Source organism: Telmatherina bonti, assembly GCF_933228915.1.
Source record: "Telmatherina bonti genome assembly, chromosome: 13".
Lineage (NCBI taxonomy): Eukaryota > Metazoa > Chordata > Actinopteri > Atheriniformes > Telmatherinidae > Telmatherina > Telmatherina bonti.
Genome location: NC_136611.1, coordinates 9,342,197 through 9,357,568, shown reverse-complemented (window position 1 = coordinate 9,357,568; position 15,372 = coordinate 9,342,197).

Sequence of the window (15,372 nt, the reverse complement as noted above, 5' to 3'; positions counted from 1 at the left end):
TTTATCTCCACAATACTTCCTCTTCTCTTTTCTTCCTCCTTTCCTGACTGGACAGACCCAGTCTGGACCCTGTCAATGGTTTCAAAGGCTGTTTGTGTTTGGTTGAAGTCCTGCTTTGCTATTTGGGGAGTTTCCACTGGGAGGAGGTGTAGGCAGAAAAGATTGGCTTTGGAAGCCAAGAAAAGGTCTCTTTATTGTGGGGGAGACAAAATAGCAACCCCTGGTGGTAACCAGATTCAGCCTGAGTCTTCCTAGTAGTGACGGGTTCTTCATCATCCACATAAATTCATGTAAACCTTAGTAGGAGTCAGACTTTGAAGATATTTGAGGTACTGTTGTGACAAAAAGGAAAAGTAGAGGAGAAAGTCATCCGAACATATATAAATGCATCATTTAGAATCATTTTTCAACTGTATGTCATGATATTTGATAAACTTTGGTAATCCATAATAATTTTCTTTTCATTGTTGTCTTATAATCCGAGCTTCAGCTAAATGTGAGTTTTAAAAGCATGAGTATTGACAGCGTATGACACAGGTTGTATGCCATCTATTTTGGCTCAAGTTAGAGGATTATTCACTCTTTCCAAAGCTGTGCAAAAAATGTTGCAAGTTTACCAAATCTGATGCTGATCTCAGCCAGCAGCAGGTATGCCAAGCAAATTTATGATATCTGTTCTTGGACATGAATTTTAGTGTCACATGGACAAGTAAGCTATTACATTACCGGGGATAGTAATGTAATAGTATACATATAGTATACATATATATGTACATATATATGTATACTATATGTATACATATATACATATAGTATATGTGGATGAATTTATGAATTTATGTGGATGATGAAGAACCCGTCACTACTAGGAAGACTCAGGCTGAATCTGGTTACCACCAGGGGTTGCTATTTTGTCTCCCCCACAATAAAGAGACCTTTTCTTGGCTTCCAAAGCCAATCTTTTCTGCCTACACCTCCTCCCAGTGGAAACTCCCCAAATAGCAAAGCAGGACTTCAACCAAACACAAACAGCCTTTGAAACCATTGACAGGGTCCAGACTGGGTCTGTCCAGTCAGGAAAGGAGGAAGAAAAGAGAAGAGGAAGTATTGTACATATATATGTATACTATATGTATACTATTACATTACTATCCCCGGTAATGTAATAGCTTACTTGTCCATGTGACACTAAAATTCATGTCCAAGAACAGATATCATAAATTTGCTTGGCATACCTGCTGCTGGCTGAGATCAGCATCAGATTTGGTAAACTTGCAACATTTTTTGCACAGCTTTGGAAAGAGTGAATAATCCTCTAACTTGAGCCAAAATAGATGGCATACAACCTGTGTCATACGCTGTCAATACTCATGCTTTTAAAACTCACATTTAGCTGAAGCTCGGATTATAAGACAACAATGAAAAGAAAATTATTATGGATTACCAAAGTTTATCAAATATCATGACATACAGTTGAAAAATGATTCTAAATGATGCATTTATATATGTTCGGATGACTTTCTCCTCTACTTTTCCTTTTTGTCACAACAGTACCTCAAATATCTTCAAAGTCTGACTCCTACTAAGGTTTACATGAATTTATGTGGATGATGAAGAACCCGTCACTACTAGGAAGACTCAGGCTGAATATATATATATATATATATATATATATATATATATATATATATATATATATATATACATACATACATTTTATATATATATATACAATGTATATACATATATATAATGTATGTATATACATATATATATATATATATATATATATATATATATATATATATATATATATATATATATATATATATATATATATATATATAATGTATATACATATATATATAATGTATGTATATATATATATATATATACATATATATAATGTATGTATATATATATATATATATATATATATATATATATATATATATATATATATATATATACATACATACATTATATATATGTATATACATTATATATATATATATATATATATATATATATATATATATATATATATATATATATATATATATATATATATATATATATGTTTAATATATTTATTCATTTATCAAATAAATTTGGGATTTTCATCAGGGTTGATGATATTACACCACTAATGCAGAGATGAAAAAATTAGCATGTTATTTTTAAACTATGCATTCAATACATGTGTCATTATCAATCAACCAATCAATCAAAAATTTGATTTGATTTATTGATGTGTCATTTGAAAATATGAGTTAGGTATTTTCTCGGTAAGGAATGCAGATTTTGCACATGTCACTGCCTTGTCACAGCAGTGAACCCCCAAAAACTACGTTATCCTCCTTTTTAACGATATCTGACAGTTTTCCAACCTTATATTTAGAGGATGGCTACAAGATGACTCAATTGCTACATTGCACAATCTTTAATTATGGTCTAAAGCAGGGGTGCCTTCAGCACTGGTTCTCAGGTTTACCATGAATGCCTATTTCAACACACCTGACTCAAACTAATCAGTCATTGTACAGAACTTCATTTGCTGTTGGAAGAGCGATACATCGAAACCTGCAGGACAGAGGCCTTCCAGGACCGACTGTAGGCACCCCTGGTCTAAAAGTCTTATCCGGCATGAGGTGCCAGTGGCTCTCATAGTAGAACTGCTTGTCTTGTGACCTGATGGTCTGTGGTTCCAGTTCCAGTCCTGCTCCCCTATGCTGCTGCAGCCCCGAGGGGGACACGATTGTTTCTGAGATCTGGTCCAAACATATGCCAAGAACTGTGCGATGATTTACAGTGGTGACCCCTTCAGAGGGACAAGTGAAAAAGACAACAACAGCAGTCTCCTCCTGTGAAACCAGATTTGTGGTCAGCACAGAGATGACCATGGAGACAGTTACTGTAAGTCCAATAAAACTGGAAGCAGTGATGCAGAATGTCATTCCACCCGCTGTTTACAAATAGTAATTATGTGGGAAAAACTATATTGTCCACTCCTCCCATCTTCCACAAGCCATATGTGGTTATATGTCATCTGGATAAGACAGGTAATTAGCTGCATGCAGTAAACATCTTTGGTTCCTCCTATAGAGGCGAGTACAGAACATATCAGACAAAATAATAACCAAGATAAACCAAACAGGTGTTGGCTGGAGCAAATTTTTTATAACACTTACCTCTTTTTACAAACAGAAGAAAACACATAAGGAAAAATGTATCAAAAAATCTCATAATAATTAAAAAAAAACATTTATACCAGTGACTCATCATCACTTTCAGCTCAGTTTAATCATTTAGTCATCAGAGCAAGCGCACCTTAAACAGATGATTTACCAGAATTGTGCAGTTGAGTTGAAAGATCACACACTGGCAGACAGTAGGATGACAATTTTACTGACTAATGGATCATTTTTCGAGTTTAGTTGCCTTGATCGAATATTAGAGAAAACCCCATGACCACTTAGTACTGAACAGGAAAAGGGCACAAAAGTCTCATGCTAGCAGTTTGAAAGGCAAAGACTGCGCTTAAAATATATCATCTTGCATATTACTCAATAAAATCAGCACCCCAGTTGCCAGTGAGCACAGTGTTATCCCACAAGCATTTTATTAAACTTTGTCTTAATTGTCTATTATTAACAGGCATTGATTATATTTCACATCAGATGATCAGATGATGTAATAAGTTGATCTTGTGGAGACCCAGGAAGAGTAGCTGCTATGAAATATCAGCAGCTAATAGGGATTTTATAAATAAACTAAACTAAATATCATTTGAATTCCCATAACTTTAAGCAGAACTCCAGCACTGGCAGCAAACCTGCTGTATTGGTTAGGAGAAGGCACACTAGACCTCTTTAAAAAAAAAAAAAAAAAAAAAAACACATCACATTTGCTCCTTGCTTTCTCACACAAACGGCTGCTGGACTGACCGACAGCCAGAGGCGCTGGAATAATGGAATAATCCAAAAAGCACTGTGGAATTTCTGGTAGACTTCTCTGCCGTAAGCTTTGAGGTGATGGGATATCAGATAAACGCCGTACAATACCGACTCCCCCCCCTCTGGATTCATAACGCCATCTCTCAGACATCAAAGTTGAGGAAACTAGGTTAAGAAAAGCCTCGTCATGTTTACCTCCCGAGTGAGCCGCAGAGTGTTTACGCACCTTTTCTACAGGATCTGTTTCGACACATCAAAAATGCCTTCGTCTGTTTTCCTTCTCATAACCCAGAAATGAAAGGCGGCACTGAAGGCAGTGGAAAGTGAAACCACAAGGGAACTGAGGCTTTTGAAAAAAAGTTAAGCAAACTCCAAGTTTAGTAAGAGCAAGGTGATCTGTGTGGATAATCGTGACAGTGGTGAAACAGTTCTTTGTTTCTGCTTGGTTTGTTTCCCTGCTGGCTAAAATGTGCTCATGAAAGTATTTATATGTGACAAGAGTCAGGTTTCAAAAATGCTACAAGTCTTCACTATTTAGTGTACAGCAGGCCTGATTATATGTCCTCTGGCAAAATAAAGACATCAAGAAATCCCAGCTGTTGTACAGTAAATAAAAGATTTATTTTCATTTAACACCTGAACATTTTGTCTTTGTGAAATGTAAACCATGTAGATTAAATAATTTAATCAATGGAAATACACTAAATATACACTAAAATGAATGAGAACACAATGGACAGATAGAAACAATGTTGGTTTGAAGTGCAAAACAAATAGTTGAAGACACTGGCAGCTAGTTTAAACAGATAATTAAACCTTTAGGTGGCAGAGTTTTTAATGGTTCCAGTGAGTTTGATGGTTTGGGGGTGGTGGGTTGCACAGCAGCTGATGCTTTGACTAACAGTGGCCAATCAGAAAGTTGTAGAGGGTTTCAGCTCTTTCTGGAGAAGGTTTAATAGATGATGCAAAATTATTTTGGATGTTAAAATAGATTACTCGCACAGTGTTGCTGCTTGTGTAATCTGTCACCATTGAGAGGTGTTAGCCTCATGAGTGGGTCCACTCCATTTATTACCTGGGCAGCCAAGAGGCTAATCGGGCGAGCGGAGTTTCACTCCATTTAAAATGGGCGACCATCAGTCGGGTGACTCACTCGTATACGAAGGCTTTTTCGGTGAGATTGCCCACTACAACCACAAATCTGTGTGGGATTGCAGATAAACTCAGAAAATGTTGATGTGGTCTTTATTTAAGCTCAGTAACGGCAGCAAAGTGATTCCCAATCTCCCTTCCAACTTTATTGTCCTATTTTGTTAAGAGACCTCCATTTGCATACTACAGCATTAAACAAATATTTGCAAAATTATGACATTTTTATCAACTTTTTATTGGGCTTATTTATATCATAAACTTAACTCAAACGATCCATGCATCCTCTGTTTTTGGCTACACTATTTCCACTGGAAAATGCTCTCCTCTCTATTCAAGCAGCCTCTTCCAGTGCTCATCTCCCAGCTGCAAGGAAAGGAGCAGCCCGTGTGTGTGTGTGTAAACAGGTGACCTGAGGATACTGTGAAGAAAAACCAAGCATAGCTAATGAACGTTGGTTTTGGTTCTATATTTATCCAATGGAATTGATTCTACACATCAATTAAAATCACACCACTGTTATCTACACATGCAAATGGATGCAAGTAGATATGTCTTTCAAATGGAGTTCACACACATCCATTAGCAGGCAAGTGACCGAGGATGGAGTTAGACCTGAATTTTCACAATCTGAATGAAGATCAGAATAGTTTTTATTGTCATTAAGCATGGTGCAACAAAATACTGGCCCTCTGCAAAATGTAAAGCAGAAAAAATCCTAAATAAGCAGAAAAATCATACAATATGTTTAAATTTAGAAAAAAAAAAAAAAAAAAAGAAAAAACTCATAATGATATCAGTAAATATCACACATTAAACACCTTAACATCACTGCCACCATCTTTAGGACTAAACTAAAACAGCACAGTTGCAGTGGACTGAAAAGAGTCATTTACAGTCATAGATTCTGGATGTTTGCATGAAGAGATGATGTTAAAACTTTAGTTTGTTACAAGTTCAATAAACCATGTAAAGATTAAAATGTCCTCAGATGTTATTGATATGCGGCTTAAAGTCAAGCAGAGAACATTAGGAGAGTGATCAGGTTAATATTGACATCTTAGAGTTTTTCTTTATTCCTTAAAAAAAAAAAAAACTAAGACTGGTAATGATGAGGGGTTCAGGGTGATAAAGTATCCCACTGGTCAAAAATGTGTCAGATCTTTCGTCAAGACAGGCATATCGACTCAATAATATGGCCTGCAAACAGCCCAAATCTCAGTCATTTTGTGATGGAAATTAAAATGATTTGATCTATCAAGTTCCATCCTGCAAAGCGGCACTTTTAGCTGCTAAACAAGAGACTTGTTGTTCCTTCATGAAGCTCAGCACACAGTTTAGTTGTTTTCTATTATTACTAGTACTATTACTATTAATCTTTTTTTTCTATTATTAATCTATTGTTACATAACTGTTTTCTCTGCCTTGTCTAAAAGAGGAAAGACAAAACTCCCTTTCCAGCAATAACTCCATCCCATTGTCAGAATTGTATTGTCACATTTCTTTAAATATTTCTGGGATAGATCAAAGGGATGAAATTCCGATTTCTCACTGAAACGCAGTTTTCTTACACATCCTGACCTACAAATTACACTTCTGAAAACTTTGCCAAAGTGTTGCCTGTATCAAGTGAACTATTGAATCACTTCCTGAGGATTCCTCTCTGCATGGAAATAAGGAAAAATGCTAACTTCTCCCTGGTTCAAATCAATTATTCACAGTCATCTCTAGGGATGTGCAGTCCCTGGCAGTTTCCTAAGAGTTTCCTAAGATGAGTCAAAGTGTGCTTGTCTGTGTGTGTGTGTGTGTGTGTGTGTGTGTGTGGATGGAAGGTTCAAGCTAAACCATTTAGCATAATGTAACATTCAAGATGAAGAGTGTATCTGGGCAAACACTCCCTGCGTCTACCATTTCCTCCATGACTGAGTCCCACTGAGAAAATGGACCTCTCAGACATGTCTGCAAGAGCAGATATGGAAAGGTTACAGTGTCTCCTAAGTGAGGAGTCCTCCCACCACTGAGAAGTTGTAAATGTTTCATTTAACCAAAAAGAAAAAAAAGAATCTGCGCACCCTCTTCTTCTGCGTCCTTCTGAGAAACATCCTCCTACCTCTGCTACGTTGTGTCGGCATGTTAAGATGGTATTCAACACCCTATCGGTTAATGGACGGCGTGCAGCGAGGGAATATGATCTTTTTGACTATTTCTTCTTTTCATTTCAGTCAGCATGATAAAAGGCCCTGTCAGTGCATTCAACATTGGGTAGGTATTTACATTGGGTAGGTATTTACAGCAGATTTATCCTAAAATCCTCACAATTCTGGTTCTAATGCTAATATTATATTAGACCACAACCGTTCAAGTCAGCTGAAACTGCACGTAAATTTAGAATACTATTTTATCTTGCCTTTTTAAAACCTGAGGTCCTCATTTGTGGAATTTTTTAGCTGAGTTTGCCTTTGCAGAGATAGTGTTTGCATCATTTTGTAGCATGACTTTATAGAGGTTTAAAGCCACAGCTGCATTATTCCAAAACGAATTCTGGAAATGTTTTGTTGGAAGTCAGCATGATACTTCTTTTCATTTTTTCTTTGAAGGGACTGGAATCCAAAACGTGTTTTAAATTTCCCAAAAGCATCACAATTGTGCACCACTGGGATTATCAATACATGTATCGGTCCAGACACATGCAGGCTAGCTAAATGACTACAAATAAACAATGTTGGACATGTTCATCTGTTCGTGGCCACTCTTTGATAAAATTTAGGATTTAAAATAATTTTTATCTATCAATGTAACTTCTTTTTTTTTTTTTTTTTACGTTGCGAGCCATTGTGAATGTCAAAATGTTTGTTTATGTGTTTATTTTGTTTCTGCCTTCTTTGATACCAAACCTGAAATTCCTGTACAACAAATCTACCTACGGGTACAAATAAAGTCAACTGAACTGAACTTTATTGGCCCAGGAAGAGATCTAGAGTGTAGCTACATTTTATAGAGAAACATTACAATGGCACAAGATCTAATGCCTGTATTGGAAAGATCAATAATAGTAAAGAATCAGAGGACAGATCTATATCCTTATGCGGAGGAGCAGCCGAATCACTACTCTATATGTTCCAATATGAGTACCGTCCTCGAAGGAAGAATGCGTGATGCACAACTGCAATATGCTTATTTTTCTTTTAATTCAGTCCAGAAATCAAACTAATGGAATAATTTCCTGCTTTTGATGCCTGAGAGTTTTCCTCCCTCTGGCGCAAATATTGCTGCAGTATCTCTGACTGGGGGTTAACCCCTTGTTTCTTTAGCAGTTAGCTCACCTGAAAACACAGATGTGTATATAAGCTTCATGGAGACTTAAGGCATATTTTTATATTTAAATCTGAGACTCAAGCATTGACACGATTATTTTGATCAAATTAAATTAAATTTAAAAAAAAAAAAATACAATTATAGAATCCCATATGGTACCACTCTGTGACACATACAAGAGTGAGTGAGTAATCAGTATAATAAATATTCAGGCTTTTCATCATTTAACTCTCTGTTATATAAGTGTTTCCTTTCAGTAAACTTCAGCAATAATAAGGGAATAAGTGACCTTGGAAGTAAACATTGCATTGGAAGGGAGAGCTAGACGAGTAGTTACACAGGAGAGCTTGAGTCTGGAGAGACAGCAAGTCATGTCCCAGTCTGGTAAGACAGACAAGTCAAGTTTTCTAACCCGCTTCGTTTGTCCTTATTTTCAATGAAAATAAAAACCTTCATTCACGTCTCCAAAGTGGCTTTTCAGCATGAGTCAGCCAAGCATTTTCTGTTTATTCCCTTTTCCATATTCGTTACTCAGTTCTTTTTCCACCTCCACACTTATTAGCCACTGAAAGGAGCCTCTATGTTTATATTGTTGTGAAGCACTATGTGACCTTGTGTCTATGAAAAGCACTATATAAATAAAGTTTATCTTTATCTTCTGCTCCAAAAATGGCTCAATAACCAAAGGCTTCATGTAAACACCATGTTGGATAGTATGGCACATTGTTCAAAGCCAGTGGTGGATTCATGTGTGAGATGTGGATGTTTTCTGCAGGCACTGCTGCTTTTTTTGATGATTGTTCGGTTCAGAGAATCTAATCATGGCCAGCATTTGGTGTTAGTCGTGGTTACTTCACATAGCGAACCCTTTCCTTGCCCAGTGTGAGATGAAAAATGATTCAGCCCGTTCTCTAAAAGCACTCTGTTAGTGTTTGCTGGATGTCAACAACTCATCTTTTCTTTTACACCTTGTGTTTTCTCCTGGATACAAAATGAGTGCTCAGATGTCAGCATCTTTTATGATGCATGACTACATCATGGTACGATGCTGTAACTAAATCCCAGCAGATCGGATCTTAGTTTTTTTAACATTGCCTCCTTCACCTGTCTTCCTTGTGTATAAAACCGTCAGACTGTGACAAAAGAAATTAGATGAGGCTGCAGGAATTGTAGCAGATGGTTCTGGTTCCTGTTAAATTTGCATGCAGTCAAACTGTCAGTTTCATAACACTTGTCTTGTTATGGAACAGCAGGGAACTGGGAATGTAACTTGAACTGCAATCTTGATTCATATTATAATATAATTATTATAAATATGATAATAACATTATTACTATTATTATTATTATGTTTTATTTTTCATTCTAAGCTGAATTCTATTGATACTGAATGTACAAATTGATGCTAATTTAAGGAGGATTTGTTTGTTTGTTTGTGACATTTTTCACTCAGTACCTGCATAAAAAGATTAAATGACCTGTACGACATGATTTTAATGCTCTTCTTCACATCTCCAGTGATATGCTGATTTGACATTCTGCAACACAGTGAAATCTCCAGCTAGGTTGCTCCTGCTCCTATTACCCCATGTATTATGTTGCTATAACATGGAAATGAGAAACCAAACTCATTGTATTGCAGCAAGTCTTGTTTTACTCTTATGAATTAGATTTGTTGAATTAAAATTCTAATTAAAAATGTTTTTCCATCCATCCATCCATCCATCTTCTGCCGCTTATCCAGAATCGGGTCGCGGGGGCAGCAGCCTAAGTAGGGAAGCCCAGACTTCCCTCTCCCCAGCCACATTTGCCAACTCTGCGGGGGAGATCCCAAGGCGCTCCCAGGCCAGCCGAGAGATATAATCCCTCCAGCGTGTCCTGGGTCTTCCCCGGGGTCTCCTCCCAGAGGGACGTGCCTGGAACACCTCACCAGGGAGGCGTCCAGGAGGCATCCTGACCAGATGCCCGAGCCACCTCAACTGGTTTCTCTCGATGCGGAGGAGCAGCGGCTCTACTCTGAGCCCCTCCCGGATGCCCGAGCTCCTCACCCTATCTCTAAGGGTGAGCCCGGCCACCCTGTGGAGGAAACCCATTTTTAGGAAACCCGTTTCCTAAAAATGTTTTTGTCAAAGTGAAATCCCTTTAAACTCAAAAGCATCGATGTGTCACACAGTTAAACTCACACTCTGCTCCTTCCAGTATATACACAAGAGGAATCTTTCTGGGTGCATGTGTGCCATTCTGGTTGGCAAACAGAAGGAAAGTCCTCATAAATATGACAGTCAGGAACAGCATCCCTTTATTCCTGCTTAATCCTCGAGGACCTATTCATATATCCAAGTGCAGATCTCTGACAAAGCAGCAGCTTGGTGGAGTCACTCCATGGTGTCCTGCCTATCAATCCATCTCTGTCTTCCCTCCACACACCAAATCTTCACAATAACATTTCTTCCACCTAACGACCGTTGGTCGATACCTCCCCATTGTGAAAGACCCCAATCCACTGTGACACTGTGACTGCACGGTTGCAGCCAAGGATCGACACAGATGGACTCAGTGTTATTTCCTCTTCAGCTGCTTTAGCTTCACTCAGTCTGTGCTGGATAGTAATATGTTGCATAACTGTGACACATTTGGCACTTTTCAGTCAGTCATTACATCATTGTTTTGACATAAAAAGACAAAGTTGAAACACATTTGAGGCGGTAATGCAAGAGTTCTTATTAATTACATTAAAAAAGTAGCTGCAAATGTTAACAAACTGAGTTATTAAATCATTATTTTACCTTAGTTACACAATGTTCCTATGAAGCACTATACACAGGGTTTAAATTGCACCGGTGCCGTATGACCTCCCAAATAACATTCATTCATTCATTCATTATCCTCACCGCTTAATTCGACGAAGGGTCGCAGGGAAGCTGGAGCCTATCCCAGCAGTCTTTGAGCGAAAGGCAGGGTACACTCTGGACAGCTCCCCAGTCCATCGCAGCTTCCAAATAACATGCACAAATAAATATATTAGCGCACAGCATCACACTCAAAAACAGGGTTGCTTTCATTTAGAAATATCTCATATAGTCAATAACAACATTAAAAAACATGAACAAATTTCAATATTTTAATTACAGCAAATAAAAAGCAAGCGCTAATACATGTCATCTAATATTTTTTGACTTGTCATACAAAGACCTTCAAGAGCTACAAAGCACTCAAATCAAATTACAAAGGTATGCCATATCAAGCTTAAGTAAAAGAGATCCAGCAAAAGGATACAAAATGCAAAGAAGTTTAACAGTCGCATTGAACAAGGGAATTTTTCTGGGGGAGTTTTCCTCTTAAACTCCCCCAGAAAACTCCCTTGTTCAATCCAGAGAGATCAATTTTATTTTTCAAATCAGTTTGAAAAATAATGTAAGTGGAAGGACCAGAATGTTTAAAGGGTTTTTCCTCCAAATTCTGTTGTCGCTCTCAGGAGCACCATCTGTAGAACAGAACAGAGCAAAGGCCAGATTGAGTCTGTTTTTTAATGATGTAGAAATATAGATTTAATAAGAATAGTTTTATATATGAAATTTAGCCAATTAGAAAGCCTGTTTATATAGAGGGATGACCATTTAGCTCTATTACATAATGCAGTGATGTGTGTGTTTCCACAGCCTGTAATGAAATGCAAAGTACAATCACACACAGTATCTCATTTTTTAATACAGGGACATTAAAAAGATAGGAAATCCCTATAATCCAACAGAGGTGAGAAAGTAGTTAATATCAAATATCCACCGCCCAGGCGGCTCATGGCACGCAACAAACAATTGTTTTGTCCAGGATGCTGAAACAACAGCTCCTACTGTGACTCAGTGTCATTGAAACAGAACTGATCTCCTGCATCTTAGTTCAGACACTCATGTCAAATACATCTATTTTCAATAGAATCAATGTCAGTTCTATTTATTAGCTTACAGCATGGCAGTAGCAACCAAAGTGGCCTGGACTGGAAAACTGACCCATTAAATAACAAAGTCCAAATGAACCGTGTGGCTGGATATGCAAATCCTGTATTTAGAGTGCAGCTCTACCACACATGGATGGTCACAGAAGAAATCAGTGCAAAATAGTCTCAAACTGTAAAGAAATGGGTTCTGAAAATTGAATGTAATACATTAATATTTACTCAGTGCTATAGAGAATTAATGCAATTCTTTCTAGTTAAAGAATATCAGAAAACTTATGGAAAATAAAAATAAAACATGAAAGGCAACTTTTTTTCAGAGCTCCTTTATTTTCATAACGGGATTGTTGTTTGGGGAACTCATCTAGTTCCTCTTGTTATTCCTTAATTCACACCATGACCACGTGTTTTCTAACAAAATGACTGTAAATTATATACATGTACAGAACTTTGATCTTTTGCCTTCTTTAGTCCTGATGATGTGCATCGATGAATATTTTGGCATACAAAGCCTGTAGCAGTTGTTTTTCCTCAAATAATTCCACTTATCTTGTGTTGTTGGATCCGTTCTCATCACTGCAAGCAACTCTCAATATATCAAATATGCGCAATTTATTCTTTTGGCGCGCATGTTTGAAAAGTTTTCTTCCTTTCACACATTTCTTAAATATAAATAAATAAAATAAACAAATGTTTTCTGACAATGTTTACAATCCTTAAAAAATTAAGTATCTTTCTAAATAAAATAAACTAATTTAATTATGGTACTGATCTGATTTTCAAACCTAAAATAGAATTTGTAGTATTATAAGCGCGGTTATAAGCACATTAAGTTTAGTGTTGAATTACTTTTAGTTTTAAATACTACACTCATTGTATTTTTGGTTCTTTTGTGCCGTAGTTTTTCAGGCTATTTATTTATTATTTCAGGTTTATGTGGTTCATGTCTCCAGTTTATTTATAAAGACATTAATTCATTTGGTTTATATTGTGGCAATCACCTGAATGGCTACATCCTTGGCAAGGTAGCAGGGCTAGACTCCTATATATGGGGTAGTGGCTGGATAAAACTTTATCTGGGGGTACTTATACCATGACAAGTAAAGACTACGCTCCTCTCACATACAGTACTGTGACATTACATTAGAGAGATATGTAAAATCTTTACATTAATAATCTATATCACCAAATTTGCAGTTCAAAAAGAGAAATTGATAGTTTTGGAGCACAGTATACTATGTGGAACGGGGGGATCTGGTTTATTCCTGATGGAAGTTGAACATTCTTGTGTTTCCACACAACGGCTTGTGTGGAAAGCTCCACATTGGGACCTTTGACACTGCGGTCGGGGGTCTGTCCCTGCCCACAACAATGCTTTTTAACTTTCTGCAGAAAATAATAAAATAAATAATATAAATAAAAATAAATAAATAAAATTGTTTACATTAAAAAAAAGAAAAAAGTCAGATGGTCCCTCTCCTATTTTGTAGTGTAGAGTAGTATTTTTGAAAATCTTTCAAATTTGTTCTAACAGTTGACAGCTACGGTGAGCGATAACAGTAAGAGGACATCATGAGCAAAGGTCAGCAGAACAATGACCAAAGACAAGCTGAAGATCAGAGACAAATAAGCTTTTCAAAGGATTATTTTATTAGTATTTTATTTTATTTGCTGTCTTGCACACTTCAGGCAAATCTGACAGGGTTTGTAATGTAGAGCAGGTGTTCTTTCTTAGCACACAAGAACTATGAATTGTAAAAGAGAAGGTCAGACATGCTATGGAACAGCAGAGACGGAAGGAAGCAGCTATTCTAAATGCATTAGCAACAAATAAGCTGCAACCTGAATGCACGCTCTTTCTGTCATATTGCCAGAGCTGCAACACTATAATAACAAAGCTTTGATTGTAACCAGTGGAGCGCAAAGATTACTTTGCCTGCATACAAATATGAGGCGCTGGCCGCTGAAAGGTGACTGGCTGGTGGAAAATAAACCATAAATCATCCCCATCCACAGCTGATCGAATGTATCACTGAGTGATATACACCACGAGGGGTTACTTATAATCTAATACTATGCTGATACAGCATTCCTTAATACTTTATGCTCATCACTATGAGGTTTATTATTTGCTTTGGCCACAGTTATGACTTTAGGTGTCAGTCAGAGCTTCAAAGGAAAATGACAAGTGAGAGTTTCGGAGGTGGTCCGGCACCATCTGCACTCCTCCCCTGCTTCTGCCCGCTGTGCTGCTGCCAAATGGGAGCTGGACAGACAGAAGCTAATCTATTACTGCCTGTCAGGAAATATCAAACTGTGTGTTTTGTGCGAGGGAGAGGAGCCTTCATTAGTGTGAAAGAGCATATGGGCCGCTCTCTCCTGCGCTGAACAGAGATTAGGGATTCCACTGCTTTGGGATTCAGGTAGCCTAACGGATAAGCTTTAATATTTCAGTCAGGCATCACCGAAGTTGTAGGTTTGTTTAAGCAAAACTTCCGATTAACGATAAGCAGGGAAGGAGCTTACGTGGATATTGGAAACTGTCCCTCATGTCATATCCTTCCCTCAGGGGTGTGTAAAGTAAGGACAGCTCAACAGAAAATGTAAAAATATTTGCGAGATGAGCTAAATAGTCCATGATTAAATTAAACCAATAAGATAACTTAAATGGCAGAACATTCCTGATGATAAAAAGTCCAGAAGACATGAAGTGATATTTTAAAAACTGAGTTTAAACACTTAAAACTGGAGTAGAATAGACTAGTTATGCGTTTCTGACTTGTTTTGATAACATAATAATGTTCATTATGTACTTTTGTGGAGCCGTTACCTCCCTGCAGTGTCCCAGTGCTGAAAAAAACAACTTCTGAACTTTACGTTGCAGCCCAATGCTTAGTGTGACAACTGTGTTTTGCTTGACAGCACCACATTACACAGCAGACACTGGATAGTAACACAAAAGCCATGTGGGTAGTGCCAGGGCTGATTCAGCAAAGAAACC